This window comes from Cyanistes caeruleus, chromosome 5 (assembly GCF_971803275.1).
Source record: "Cyanistes caeruleus chromosome 5, bCyaCae1.hap1.1, whole genome shotgun sequence".
Taxonomy (NCBI): Eukaryota; Metazoa; Chordata; class Aves; order Passeriformes; family Paridae; genus Cyanistes; species Cyanistes caeruleus.
The window spans coordinates 48,356,583-48,372,666 of NC_141705.1; the positions used below are offsets into that span (position 1 = coordinate 48,356,583).

General features: G+C 36.2%; 1 long non-coding RNA gene across 1 annotated transcript in view; it reads right to left on the reverse strand.

Annotated features, from left to right (window-relative positions):
• LOC111927750 (uncharacterized) overlaps window positions 1-16,084 on the reverse strand; it is a 90,642-nt gene that overhangs the window by 49,338 nt on the left and 25,220 nt on the right. The gene's annotated exons all lie outside the window — the stretch shown is intronic.

The following is a 16,084-nucleotide window of genomic DNA, read 5'->3' on the forward strand; positions in this document are numbered from 1 at the left end:
AGTAAGACCCACTGTGCTGTGTATCTCACACAACAGAAAACAAAACCACTGCTTCAATGCGCTTAGAATTAAAATGTAACACAAAGAATGACTGACAGATGAAAAAAAGGTTTGCTAATAATATTAGTCAACTCGATTAGGAAAGGTTCTCAAAATGTCTCCTGGTTCTCTCAATAGAAAAGTACAATGCCTCCCTTTCCTGGCAAGGTTAGCACTGAATTCACAAGATGGTCTGAGAGAGTATTTGGGACCAAATACAGTATTCTTTTAACTGCATGCAACAAAGTTAATTAAGTCACACAAGGTTCACTATGATATAACTGAGAAAAAAACAACTCATATTTTCATTGTAATGTTTCATTTGTATTCATTCAGGTAGAAAAAAGAAAACATAAATCACTATTTTTCTTAGCTTTGCACCTAACATATCCATTTACACAGAAATTGAGAACTTGTTAAAATTACAGAGCTATAAATGACAAGATTTGTTGAAATCATAAGAGTCATAGAATATGCTGAGTTACAAGAGCCCCACTAAGTTTATCAAAGTCCCACTCCTGATCCTGCACAGGACAGCCCCAAGAATCACACCAGGTGCCTGAGAGCGTTGTCCAAACACTTCTTACTCTGTCAGGCTTGGTGCTGGAACCACTTCCCTGGGGAGCCCAATGCCCAACCACTATCTGGTGAAAAATCTTTTCCTAATATCTAATCACTTGGCTTTCTGGGCTTCAAGTTCACACTGCTGGATCATATCCAGCCACTCACCCACCAGCACCCTCAGGCCCTTCTTGGCAAGGCTGCTCTCTGTCTGTCCGTCCCCAGCCTGTGTCGGTACCGGGGGTCATCCCAACCCAGGTGCAGCACCTTGCACGTGGCCTTGTTAAACCTCATGAGATTCCCATAGACCCACTTCTTAAGCTTGTCCAGGTCCCTCTGGATGGCATCCCAACCTTCATGTGTGGCAACAGCACCACTCAACCTGGTGTCATCTGCAGATATGCTAAAGATGCACTCAACATCTTCATCTATTTCATTAATGAAGATGTGAAATAACTCCGGTCCAAATACAGACCTCTGAGGGACTTCACTTCTCGCTGATGTCCATTGGAGCTCTGAGACATTGACCACTACACCCTCTGGATGTGATCATCCAACAACTTTCAGATTCATCTGACAGTCAACTCAAAATCCACCTCTTCCTAATTTAGAGAGAAGGATTCTGGAGAACCATGTCATGTTTATGGAAGTCTAGATAAATGAAATGTGTAGCCTCCCTTTGTCCACTGACATAGCAACTCAGTCATAAAGGGCCACCGTGTTGGTCAGGCAGGAGTCACCCATGTGGAAGTGAAAGAAAAAAAGCACTTATCCATACATTAAAGAGATCTTAGTATTTCCACTAAGCTATTCAAACTCTTTGATTTACTGAATGTAAGAAAAGCCTTTCCTGCTGTACAACAGTGGGTGTTTGCAAAGAAATCTTAGAATTATACGAAATGTAACAGCCAGGGTCTGTTCCCAGAACCTCATGACTTTTGAAAGCACCATGTTGGTGAAATAAAATCCTTACCTGTGGACATGCAGCATCCAAAAGAGGCAGCAGGTTGCACAGCAGTCTTGGGCTTCTGCTAGAAGAATTTTATCTTTCTTTCATCCTAAGTCCCTTGGAGCTACCAGCTTTTAATGCTCTTGTTTACTATATTGACATAGGGTTTGTGATCTGTCCCAAGTGACATTTCCTCCACAGCTGATACTTATCTTTTAGTTCTTAACTAATCCATCATGCATAGAAATCTTAAGAGCAGAGCAACCCAGCCACAGTCCTAATCTTTGAAAAGCACAAATCCTGCTTTCTAGCTGCATAAAAGCAAGAACTTGTAATAGGCAAAAATCACTTAAAAAGACAAAATCATTTTAAAAATTGAACATATTAAAAAGCAAGAGTTGTTTTTATACATATTTTAAGAGATATTAATAGGGGTTATTCTACAATTGGTCTACAGTAATCTGAGTTCAGGATGTCACTGGTGTTATTAAGAAAATACAGAACATCGCAAAGTACTCGCAGTACCACACCTGACATGGGAGGACATTTTAGTGAATTGAGTGATGTGGATTTACTACAGCTGAATAGAATTTCCCACCACTATCTGGAACTCATTAGGTCCTCCTCAGTTGAGAAACCAAAGGATGAAACAGTCTAAACCATCACAGTTTCTCTTCTGTATTTGAGTCATTTAGTTCACATCAAGCAAGGTCTTTTCACAGTGCAGAAGAGCATCTTTCTCTGAAGTACTGAGAAATTCTGATTCCAGACAGTCAAAGGAGATCTTTTTGAAATAGTTCAGCATCTTGCCAAAGATGCTTGACAGTGCACATACTAGATCTTATAATGCTGTGAGTTGTGACGTTATAAAGTGGAGATGAAAAGAGCACATTTCAGATCAATGTCTTTTTTTCAAATATGAAGCAAATGCACAGAAAACAAGCTATTACCTCAATGACAGCTATAGACTCAAAAGTCACAACTTAGCTGCTTTAGCCTCTGTGAAACAGGTTTCAGGTGCATGTGTCAGAAATTGGAACTCAGGGAGCTGGTTGTCCTTTTTTCTTATCCACACAATTTTTACTCTGCAAAAGTATCTAAATAGAAATGGGCCTGACTGAGAGGTTTGTTAGAATATGTATTAAAGTCTAAGAAATGGCTTGCCTGAATGACTGTCATAAGTGGAATATTCTGTTCCAGGGGAAGAAAAAAAACCCCACAATAAACCTCCACAACATGTGATAAAAGCCCCAGCAACACAGTAAGAAACAAAGAGAAACTTCTAATTTAATGCTACAAACTGACACAAATATATGTGTGTGTATTAAATTATGTGGAACTTAAGCTTGCTGCAGACCATACAGAATAAAGGGTGGAGATTGTATTGTGCCTGAATACTGGAGTCACTTTTCCCCACAACTGCCCTCACAGTGCTATGATTTGAATTCATGGCTAGAAATGTGTTGATAATATACCAGTGTGTAGGTATAAATTACAGAAATCACTGTATCACTCAAGGCAGAAAGCTCTCTTAATATAAACATGAAACTTGTAGGCTGAAAGTGTATTGCACATTCTCTGAGCAACCCAGGGACTGAAATGGATCAATCACAGACACAAAGGAAAAAAGCTAACAAAAGCATCAGTGAAAATTATTCTTGGGCAGGTATCTTACAAAATGCACACACACCACCATTACAAGAAAAATAAGCACAGCAATCACTCACTTCCCTTGTGTACCAAGAGTTATTTGACACCTCACATGTGTGGGACATACTACTCTTTCTTACAACCTTCACAAAAAGCACATATTCAGCCTCAGCTACTCCCTTGCTATTGCTAGTGTTCAGTGTTCACCATTGAGGCCAGGGCATCATTTCACAGCTAAACTAAAGCTAAATGAATTATCATTCGAGAATATTATGTAGCACAACACCTTAAAATTACAAAGCAACTGAAAGTACATTTAAAAAATATAGGGATCAAATCACAAACCAGCTTAGAGAAGAAAATACCTCCAAGGAATCAGAAACTAAGGTTAAGAGGGCTTTTTAAGAGAGCTTCAACTCAATTACTAGATAAATGCATGTGCCTGTGTAGGTATTTGGGCACATAGTTGGGTTCCCCAAGACACAATCAAGTAGTTTGATACCTAACCAGAGTATCATTGTCCCTCTTCCCATTGCAACCAAAATTTTTTCATCTTGATGAACTTGGGACAGAATTTAAGAACACATGCTAAAAGTCAATCCCTTTCCCCTTAGGAACTGGTGAAGCTTACTGAATTTGTAATTAAAATGACCCACCTCAGGCACATGCAGAAGTTGCATAGGCCTCCAACCAGAAACTTCAGTGGCACCCATTAGAAGTTTTGCCAAAAGTTCTGTTTTAGCAAGTAAAGTACTTTCTCATAACCTCTGATTAAAGCAGTACAGGGAACATCAGGCCTTGTAGGTGCGCATTACTTTCACAGATATCTGTAAGTTTAACCCATGCAAGATGACAGACCAAGAAATCTGACACCATAAAGCTTGTAGGTGAGACAGAGTGCTATAAACCACCCTTCTCACAACTAGACTCTTCATCAGTCACCCTGCAAAATTATGACTATGGGAAAGAATACATTGGTAGGCTTTATAGGAACAACAAGTACTGTAGTGTCATCTTCAGTGCATTAAAGATGACCACTGCTGGTTTTCTACCACAGAAATGTGTTGTGTCTAAATTTTCCATCTGATAGCTTCTCTAGAGAAAAAAAAAATATTTCTTACAACATGTTTTACAAGATTTTTCCTACCATCCTTTAAAGAATTTAAATTAACAGAAAAGAAACAGAAAGGTCTGTTATTTGTTCTGTCATATGATACTTCTGAGGAAAGCACAGATCTTCCTTGGTTTTTGCAGATGGTCTGTTTCATTACACTTCATATTTATATCAACATTCACAGCAGTAGCCCTTTCTTAAAAAATGAAATTCAGTTTTCAATAATGTATTATTTTCTCTTTCATTATTGATCAACTTTTAGTTTTCTTGTTTTTTAATTCCACTTTTCTCCTTATATGTTTGTAAAGATCCTTACTCTCTCTAGTTTCTTTGCCCAATAGTAAATTACTGTTTATGATTGCTTGTCTGTACCAAGTAGAAGAATGGTAAAGAAAAATCTTCTGAGGCTTGACCTTCTGCTAGAGCACAAGTCATAGCAGACTCTAAAATGCACAGGAATGGGTGACAAACACCATTGCAGTAACAGAGCAGTTCTCCTAATGTATAGTGAGCTATACATTAATGCCCTCCCCATCCTCACATACACTTTGTGGTGCATTCAGTTTTGCAGTTGTGTCAGTACAAAGTCTCACAGGCAGATCTGTTGTCATACAGAATCTTTTGGAGGAATGAAGCTGACTCTTGTCCTTAAATGTTTAAACGCTTTTGTGGAATATAACATAAGACAAAGTCCTGCAAACTTATTACACCAATTATTTAATTTTATTTCTAACAAATCTCTAGGTTGATTTTCAATTTTACAAAAAATGCACACTTTTTTAAAAGTAAAGAATGATGCTTCAGCAAATTGAGAAATAAACTATGTCTACATGTCACAGATTATTAGATCTGTCATCAAGCTGTTCTCATTATTTTGCAACAGGTAAAAAAGACAATAGTTGGATTTGACAGTGGTTTACTTGCTGAGATGTCTTAAATTGTTAATGTGATGGATTTCAAATTATCATTGATGGTTGCTAAGATATCATTCAGAAGTCAGCACTGAACTTGGAAGTGTGTTCTGCCATTCAGCTACTACCACTGGAAAATTTCCCATCTTTACATATTTACCTTAATATCAGCTTAACACAACTTGCAGCAACAGAAAGCTTTGCTTGAATCCCTAGTCTCATTAATTCACTGGCTAATGCTACAGCAAACACACACTACTGTAAAAAGCAGTAACAAAAATAGCAGTATCCAGGACAGTCATTCTATTGTGATAAAGAAACTTAGACTAAATAAACTAAACCACATTGAGCAATTAAGAGGTACAACTGTATCAAACAGAGTATGAGGCAAGAATACACACCATGAAGATTCTAAAAGAAAATGGGAACACCCTTGAGAGTAAGAACTCCAGCTGAACTGTCCTTTTCCCATCAGTGTGTATTCCCATTTTTACCAGCAGTATTTGCTTTCCATCTAGCCAGTAGAGTGCCTGTCTTTAGAGACTAGGCAGACTAAAGAGAGACTGAACTTACCTTCACTATAAGCTAGACAGTAAAGTAAGACATTTGGTGCCCAAAGGCTGATTCAGATAATCCCAGTAGGTCTCTCACACAGCTCTCATCAGTTCTGTGCACTTGCTTACTTCTTCAAAAAACCTTCTGCAAACTACATTAAATCTATCCCATACTCACACCTGAGTATCATAAAAAGATATTGACAGAAAGCTTATACAGTACCTAAGCTTTGTATAAAGTGGTATCTGTACAGCAACTTCCATTAAATCCATATAGGAAGAATGTCACTTCTTCCTGTGGGAGCTGAAATATTCCAAATGGGAAAAACACAATTATGGTTTGTTGCTTGTTTTTCATACCTAAGAGAGAAAGGGCAGATGTTTTAAGTTTACTAATCTTCCAATTTTTGAGAGGGTTTGTGTGTCACTCATCAAGCTGACCTAGACACATGAGAAAAAAAAATGGTCAGGAACAAGAATAGTTAAAGATGTTGAAGCAAATATCTGTGATAGACAGAAAGGATTGGTGTGTACAGAAGGCAATTTTTTCTCAGGCCGATTTCTAAGGGCCATCACTCTGGTGTTGTGCATTATTGTCGTACGTTGTACCTATTTTAACTTCAGTAACTGCACTATGACTGCCAAGGAATGAAACTAATACAATGTGGGGTTTCTTTGATGTTTTTGCCATTATGCACTTTTGTTTCATGTGACCCAAAACACACAAGAAAAGTGCTTTGAGTACAAGAAAATTATTCCTTTCAAGTGACTTCAAGGTACGTATATGTGAAGGAGAGCAGGAACTGAGTCTGAGTAAAAGACAAATTAATTAAAGACATAATAACAGTGTAAAGAATACAGAAGGGCAGGTCCCCAGTAGATACAGGAGCCAATTCTAGCTACTAATTCCACTGCTAAGCCAAATCACTTTTGCAAAATAAATAGCTCACTTCACAGGCAATAATAAAGATTTCAAGACAGCTTTGGTCAGACACGTTATAAAGGGAAAGAAATTGCACAGGTAAAGAATCTTACCCCTATAAAAGACCTGTCTGTATTTGCTCCTTTAGAAACCAGGAAAACTATTCTTGTTGAAATAAACTTCTGCTGAGTCAGGTGTTAAAGCACACCTTAATGTTATTCAATAAGGACACAAAAAATGAAGTGCTACAAATGACAGTCTGAAATTGTCCTATATGTCCAGTCTTCAGGCTTTCCTATGCCAATATACAGCTTTGTGCTTAGTTATACATGCAACAAATGCACTTGGGATATCTTTCCACACAATCACTGAACAACTGCTTTGAGAAACAACAAATATGCACAAACATAAAAGCACTAAAGAAATCCTAGAAAAAATTAGCTACCTGCAGATACCCAGACTACATTCCAACAAATATCAGAAAATATCAGAAGCAGTTTTGGAGCAGAAATGAAAGAAGAAAGTCAGAATTTCTGATCTGGTGTCAATGTTTTATATGAATTAACTGCCTGTCTCTCTGTAATAGAAATGCAATTTGTTTGTAACAAAAAGGAAAAAAAAAAAAGCTATTCATGTCTCATGGTTACTGGGAGCAGGAATATGAATGAACTTTCTACCTACTGCAACAAATTCAGTGTAGTCTACAGAGGACTTTTAAATTTTTTTATACAGTTCATATGATGATTTTCCAGCCTTCTACTTGCCTGGATGAATACACAGTCCAGTTTGCAAAAGGAGAAAAATTTTTTTCCCAAACAGATTGTTAACAAGAATCTATTTACTCTTCCATAAGCTCTTCTTATCTAGCTTTCAGCTATTAGAACAAATGAAGAATATGTGTAAAATAATTCATTTAAAAATGGCAACTTATATACCAAACTTTATCTACCAAAATTCATTTAAAAATGGCAACTTAACCAAAATCATAGAAAAATAACCATTAGCTAGTCCACAAAAATCTGCACACCAGAAAGTCCTAAACATGGACAAAATACTAAGCTGTTTTGCATTTTTTTCTCCCCTTGAATTCCCTTTTTTGCTTAAATATAAAGTGGATCTTGAGCCAGCAAAAATGAAGATGATTCTTTCTCTACTGACTCTGTCAAAAACACTAACCAACAAAATCATATTTAAAAGTTTAATTTCATAAAGTTTATTTTGCTATTCCAATCATATCAAGAAGACCTACACGGCATTATCTGAAAAAAATACAAACAGAGCAGCTGACTGGCATAATTTATATGACACATACTCAATAGGAATAATAATTCTTTCACAAAACAAGTTTATTGTATTTCAATACTATCTCTCATGCTTTTGGAATTTTACTCCATTTTCCCCCATATGTCAGGGATTCCATATCATTGCTCTAAAAGACCAGATTTTTTATCAGTTTCAACCTCTTGTTGATTCAAACATTCTATTAGTGGTAAACAGATTAGTAGAATAACAAGGAGTTCAAAGTATCACTGTGATAGTAGGAAAAGTTGTAACACTGATGTGAGAGCAATATCTTGGCAATTTTGACTCAATGTAAAGCAGATGCATGAAAAATTTCCCAGAATAAATAACTGCAGTCACAACAGAGCAGAAATTCTGTAAAATCATAACCACGTTGAAGAAGGAGAAAGTACCTTGACTTACAAAAAGGAGGAGCTGAGTCCTAATGATCACATCACATCCAAGATAAGAGAGGCTGGGAGGATGCAAAGGAATTTGTATTCAATTCTCAGCTTGAGGAACAATTTCAGCAAACAATTCACCATATTTTTTGTGAACAAGTGTCTCCCCAGAGAATGTGTCTAACCAAGTTTCCACATCTTTACACAGTGGGCAGTAATGATTCCTAGTTCCCATTTCCACACTTGTGATACAGAATACTCTTGCATTCTGATTAAAGGAGATCTACATGAATAAGATGCAGTGCAAGATAGGAGGTCTAGCTAACACGTTTTCCAAAGAAATGGAAAGAATACTGCTAAATACTGCCACAGGAGTATTCTGTTCTAAAAAGTAATATTACTACCAAATAAAAATACTTAAGAGTTACAAGAAACCTACACAACAGGAGTAGCTACAGGACAGGAAATAAAAATGGTAACTTCCAACCAAGAAATAACTTGTGTCATTCACATCATATGCTTGACTTGCACTTAAGCATCCATACTGACAAAAAAAAGGGGTTCTGTCTCTAGATACTTTTGTTGCTGGTGAGAAGACTTGTGAAGGTATCCAAAATACAGCAGTACTAGAGAACTGATTGGGAAAAAAAAAATTAAATAAAATTTAAAAAGAAAAAGGAAAAAAAAAATTGAGCAGGATTTATTATCCAAGGAGAAGTTTGAATCACTGCCAGAAGATTAGTTCCACTAATGAGTAGGTAAAGGAACAGAGATAAGAATAAAAGCCATGGAGCAGCAAACACAGGATTAAGACAGTTCAAATAACTCTGTTGTCCAAACTCAATTTAATAGCTCCCAAGTCAATGTTCCTGTCAACCTGGGATAGCCACTGTCTGAATCTCCTCATAGTTACATTCTAAGTTCCATTAAATCCCAAACATTTTCTTTCTCCAGATTGTTTTCCAGGTAAAAAAATCACATCTTTCAGACATGAGAGACAGAACAAGCAATCTTTCACACCTAAATCTAGTATTTGCCATAATCATTCAGTTGAGTGCACTTTTTCTCTGCATGGTTATTAGAAATGTCCCCTCTCTATATTTATTGTATCATTTTTAAACATGCATTTCTACTTCAGAGGTTACTCTCCTCTTGTTCAGTTCGGTAGGCTTTCATGCACTAACCACTGAAAAAGACTACAAAGTAGGAAAGAATTCTGGTAAGTCAGTTACCAGTAAGTGAGTAGTAACCAGACTCACTGGCTACATATTTATTATTGACAACCTGCTTGCTTTTGAAAACCAAAGCTGGACTATATTTAAAAACCAATTAATTGTCTGCTAGAAAATTGTGTTGGTGCACCAGCCACGTATGTACCCCCTTATATGTAAAGGCCTGTCTGGTTTGCTCCTAGATCTCACAGTTCAGCATGAAGCCTCCATAGGACTCATACCCTTCAAGAACATAGTATGAAAAAAAGATACCAGGTTAAAGCACAGGCAGGACTACAGTGAGATCAAGAGCTACGAACCAGGTGCTGGCAGGGCAGAAATGGGTAAAAGATATGAGGAAATGGTACTGGAATGGAGATTGCTGGTGAATGGCACCATATGAGTCCACAGGTATACCACAAATATAAGGAAACTGCAGGAGAAGTTGACAAGGACAGCTGGAGTAGCTGAACACTGCCAGGACACTTGCGGGAAAGAAGTTCCTTGAGCTCTAGCTCATCAACACAAAATCATTTTGTGCTGCAAAGCACAGAAGCTTTGCAGGTAGCTTGAGTTACTGTGGTAGCCTTGTATCACCATGAACCACACACTGAACAGAGGTAAGACTTCTCCCTTGCAGCATCAAATGGGGTTGGCATTGCAGCCTCCTGTCAGCACTTTGCTGATATTACAGAGGTGGGCAGAACAAAAACTGTAACTTTGCTTTACAACATACACATCCTCACACGTTGCTTGGCTTCACAAATAACACCCTGTTTACATTTCCTTGGAAAACAGTTCATAAGATGGTGACACTCCTATCTTCTTTTGAAGAAAACTATTTTGAGTCTTTGAGCACTGAGTTTGGCCTGTGCCCTTGTCTCAGGCTACTTTTTCCTTTACAAAATTTCAGTAACTACTTTACTAGGCCTGCTCCATATCATAGCACGATCTACTTACATTTTTCTTGCCTGCTTCACAGCTTAGTTTCTGGATTAGACTCCCTAGAGAACTAAAGTGTTCTTCCCTCCTATGACCTGACAGAATTATTTACATTACAGACTTACGCATGCTCAAGGAATTGATATTGGTACATTACTATTCTGAATGAATACAGACATTTATAGAAGAGACAGATATTTAGCAACTTGTCTGCAAAAATATTCTAAGAAAAAAAAAAACAGTAAAGAAATTACTTTATATGTCTCCTGAATAATGTACAGGATAAAAAAAGTATATAAAGTATCTCCATGAAAATAAATAATTGCCATAAATTTAAAGCCACTTTTCAGGAAAACCACATTTTCATTGACAAAAAGAGTATGAAGTTCTGTCTTGCTCTACAATCCCCTGGCTTGACAAAAAAATTGAACAAATGCATTACCTTGACAAAAAACTTCTCTAGGATATGCCACCTTCCAGCAGTAAAAAGGCAGAATTTAGTTGCAATGCTTTTATAATTTAAATTATGAAGAAATCTGAACCTCCACTAGGCTGGTAAAAGAGATAAAGCTTGAAATATTTAAGTCAAGATGAAGTCAAAAACTAAGTCTGTCTTTAGGCTCATCATAGCACAGCACAAGGGCTAAAGGATTGTCAAAAAATCAGCTTAGACAGAACCTGCACTAACAATTATTTTGTGTTTTCACCAGTTGCTAACTCAAGTCTTTCAGACAAAAGAGTAGAGTGTAACTGCAAAAGTAAAAATAGCAGAAACCTCTTTCTCTCAATGGACTACAGAAAAGATCCTGGCAGCAAATATGATAACATTTCACATGGAATAATTGAATATAACAAAAATAATGAGCAGAAAATAAAAATGCATCTTATGTGAGGTGCTCCATAGTAGTATACTTCAAAGAGTGTGATTAGTTTCTGTCTGCATTCTGCAATATTAAAAAGTCCTTCTGCAAGCAATGCTCATCAAATAGAAGCCATCTTCAATTAACACAGATTCCTTGTAACCAAAGAAATATCATTGTTTCACCCTGCGAAATAACAAAGAAGTAGCTCTGAAGACACAGCAGTTTCAGGATTCTTTGAGTATGCAATCTGGTCACAAAGAAATGTATGTATCTAAAGTTTGCAAGATGCTTGGTACAATAGGTTAAACATTGTAACTTCTTATCTTTATGCTGGAGAACAACGTAAAGATAAGTTTGCACTTATCTTTAAAGGAAGTTGCACTATCCTCCAGCAGATTTCCACTTACAACCAAATCATTACAATGAAAATTCTCTTCTCACACAGCAATGGATGAACATTATGATGTTAGGGAACTTCTCCCACCTTAAATTATTCTATGATTCTATATCAATTTTTAGTCAAAACCTCCTGAGAGTTCCATTCCATTGATTCTGAAGAGATGAAAAGGGTTCTATTTTACTATTCCCTACACAATTATGTAATATAGTTTAAAATCAACAGATGCCTTGAAAAGAGACACTATCATCTCACTGTTATCCCTAGAAGCCAGTTCTGTGTAGACACAGTTTCATGTTAGCATTAAAGTGGGCAAGGAAAATTTGACATAAAAATGCCATTGCTAAATAAAGAAGAAAACTACTCTGTCTTCTGGAATGTGTCTTCCTCTCTTTCTCAGGGAAGTTAGGATTCCCACTAAATTAGATCAGTTGGTAACTGAGATACTTGAATTAAGATACTATCATTCTGCCTTCTTCCTGAAGAATTCTGGTAAGATTTGAATTACTTTGCTTGAACAGCCATCATTTTCTTTGCATACATTGCCTTTGAAAATTATTCAGCACAGTTGCCTATGAACATTTTAAACCTCCCCTCCAGTGTATAATTTTAAATTTTACGATTTCAAAAAAATCTTACCTTTAATCATTATGATTCATTTTCTGTCAAGTTGAGTTTTATTATTCAAAAATACCATTTCTAGTTTTGATGAATTAGTGTCTAAAGGCTGAAATGACACATTTATATTCAAAAGCAGTTCAGAAAAAAATTTCTTATCCAACAACAGTAAAACTGTTGCTATTACATTATCTGAAATCTATAGCCTACCTCTTAGCTTTATAAAGTTTTTCTCTATTCCCACTTTCTTACTTGCTCAATTTTACTTAGATCTTACAGATGCAAATATACCAAAAAGCTGAAAATGAGAAGTAAACTCATTACAATTTCTTATGAAGGACTTCTTGCTGATATTGATAAATGTCTGCTGAGAAGTTCTGTGTTACCAGTATAGATTTCAACCAGTACACCATGTTCCCTTCTATGCTGGTAAAGTAACCTAAAGACTAAAATTAGGACAGGAGGTGGGGATGAGAGCCACATACAAGTGCAAGAAAAATCAAAAAGAAGAAAAGGCTTTTTGTATTAAGCTTGTTATTAATAATTATTAATGCATAGTAATACAATTCTCAATAGATTTCAGATGTGAGCAGGCTCTGTATTTTAAAAATCTATAGGCCACATGCCTTCTGTTTGGATCCACATACAGGCACTAATTCAAACCTCTATTTATAAAGACAGTTTATCTCCTATGTACACTCAGTTAAATGAATTATTTTCACAGATTGAATTTATTGCCAGTGGGAAGCAATGCTGCCTGTACTACTAGCAACTCTTCTGTTGCCCAGTTAGGCAGCAACAATAAACCACATAATATACCTCTACTCATAATTACTAAGCTTTAGCAGGGAAAGTTCACAGACAAGGTAAATTTGGGTGCTGCTGTGGGTCTCAGCTAAGCCATTGTACTTTCTCTCAGTCCAAGATCTGTCCTTACTCAAGTGAAAAAGCTAGAACAAGCAATAGCTCAGGGTGAAATTTAACATAAACCAGGAAGCAGTCCTTAAGGCACAAAGCTTTATTTTAAACAGGCCTTCAAATTTCAGTACAAATGACCAGACTTGGTTTTTAAGGATTTGACTAATAGGGCTGCAAACAATGGAACAACCATCAGCTTTTGTGCTCCAGCACCTACTCCTTGTAAACCAGGTAACAAACAAAAGGTCTATTCCTTCACAAGTATGTTGGACAAGGGTCAATCAGAAAATTATGACCCTGATCTGAGCTGCCAAACTAAGATTTAATTACAGTTGTACATTTGTTTTGAACTCAAGAAAAGTAGAGTGCTCATAAGTATCTCATTTAATGACTAACTCAAGCCCTTTTTTCATCATAAAAACAGAAAATAAGAAATGGCATTCCCTTTGGCTTCATCTGGAGTGCTGCTAGAAAACCACCCTTAGATATTTTGTAAATCTGAAATATGATCAGTCCTGTGCTGTTCTGTAAATTAACATAATTAAGCAGTTAGTGATGCTAGAGGCTGACCTGTCACTGAGGCTGTAACTCAGTGCCTGCTATCATGAAGTCATTATTCAATAGTTACAGATTCAGGCAGAGAATATTACACCAGTGACTCACATCCTGAAGATTTACGCCTAATCACAGTCATACAATTGGTTAAATAATGACTAAACTCATCACAAAATATTCACTTATGTGTGATAATTATGTAATTATTAATTATATAATGATGACTTAATTATATAATTACAAATTATTTAATAATTCACTTGTCAATAATAATTTTGTCCTTTTTTCCCATCTTCTCAGAAAAATTTGCATTCAAGCATTCCATTACATCTTGAATTGGAATGGACAGCTGTTCTTCATGCACAATAGAGCTATGGTACTTTAAATGTATGGCTAAGCTTTCAGCCCTCTCTCCAGCCTTCATAAAAGAAAAGCACCTTGAAAGACAGGCATGAAACTTTTCCTGAAGACAGCATCACTCAAACTACTAAAAAGACAAAATATATTGATACACTATCAATAACCATGAGAAGGACAGGAAATTTAAGCGTTCATGAGACAGCAGAAACAAAGAAAAAATTTTCTTAAGCATCATCCCTTGCCTCACTCCCCAAACCCAAGTTCAGGGACTTCTAACCCCAATGACAAAAAAATGCACATTTCCCTTGCTTTCTTCAAAATAGTTTAAGTGCATTCTTCCAAGTTTTAATGTGGGGAGAAGATATGTGCTAAAGCTTTTACTTCAGAAGTAAAGAATAAATAATGGACAAATGGATTCAGAAAGCAGAGAAACAGCTGGCTATAATCTATGTCTTTACACATGATGCTATGCTGGTACATTTAGTTAAGGATTTAGCTCAAGGCTGTCTTGATGCAGAACAAAGGCAAAATTCCTACCACAGAATGCTCAGGCATGAGGTATTGTAGCATTTCTTTCGTTTTAATTTTATATCCTTCTAATTCACCTGTCTTAAAAATGTTCTGCCTCAAACTGTCAGCATTGCATTACAGCAATAATTAAGTGACTTATTGCTAACCTGTTATCTTTGAAGTTCCAGAATGTCAAGAAGGGCTGAAAAATGGATTGTATGACATCCATTTCCCTTCCGTGAGAATGGATCAGACTTCTCAGATTTATTGATTCTTTTTTCCAACAAACCAATCATCATCTAACTTATCTGTTCATAAATCACTTATGACTGTTTCACATTACTATCCATGTATGACAAAAAAAGTCTATAAAAATAATAAGAAAAATTATTCAAAATGTGTATCGCACAAACCACAAAACTGTTTAGCTACAGAAAAGTAGAAACTGAGTTAGAATAGAATAAATTAAAGAAAAAAAACCAGGAATTAATTTATAAATGCAAAATCCAGAAAAACAGATTTCCACTCTAAATCAAAATGACAAATCCAAATTATTTCTATGTTGATATAAACTTTACTTACTGAATCTTAGGTATTTAAATGGCGACTCAATACAACATAACTTCAACCATAGCTTGTTCCTGTTGAGACTGAGCAATTCATTCTACACAGCAGCATAAGGAACATCACACAGCTTGAGCTTACAAGGGTTTTTCCAGGTGATTAGTGACAATTTGTCAATCTTTTTGATAAGTAACCCTTCATATATACTTCACATGTAGTGCATTTGAGAAAAATTTAAATGATTGAGGTTTACACGGTTTTAAAACCCAGTTATAGAAGCAACAGGTCTAGACTAAAACAATGGCTTTTGTTTCAGCTTTCATATATGCATTCATCTGATAAATTTTCCAAATGCGCTCAAAGAACTTCCTCCTTACTCTCATAAAGTGTTTCACAGCTTCACTTGTGACAGCCATTACTTTGCTAGCTTTGCATATAACAGCAAGGTTCCCTGCATGATAATATTGTCCAGGATTTTAGTGGCCTTGTGACCCAGATGGACCTTTTCAGCAGCAGAATGTTACAGTTTGTCCAAAGTTTTAGTTGTTCTGGTACTGTTAATCAAAATATTGAATCCCCAAGCATTCCACAAAGCCAAGCTCTGTTTTCATCACCCTATTCTATCAATCTTTTTACTAATCTCTTCTATATGGATTATTTTTCCATTTTGCCATTTCCTCTGTCATCTTACTTTACCTTCACATCACTTGAATATTTCATCCTATCATCAAGCACTGGTAATACCACTGTCATTTATAAACATT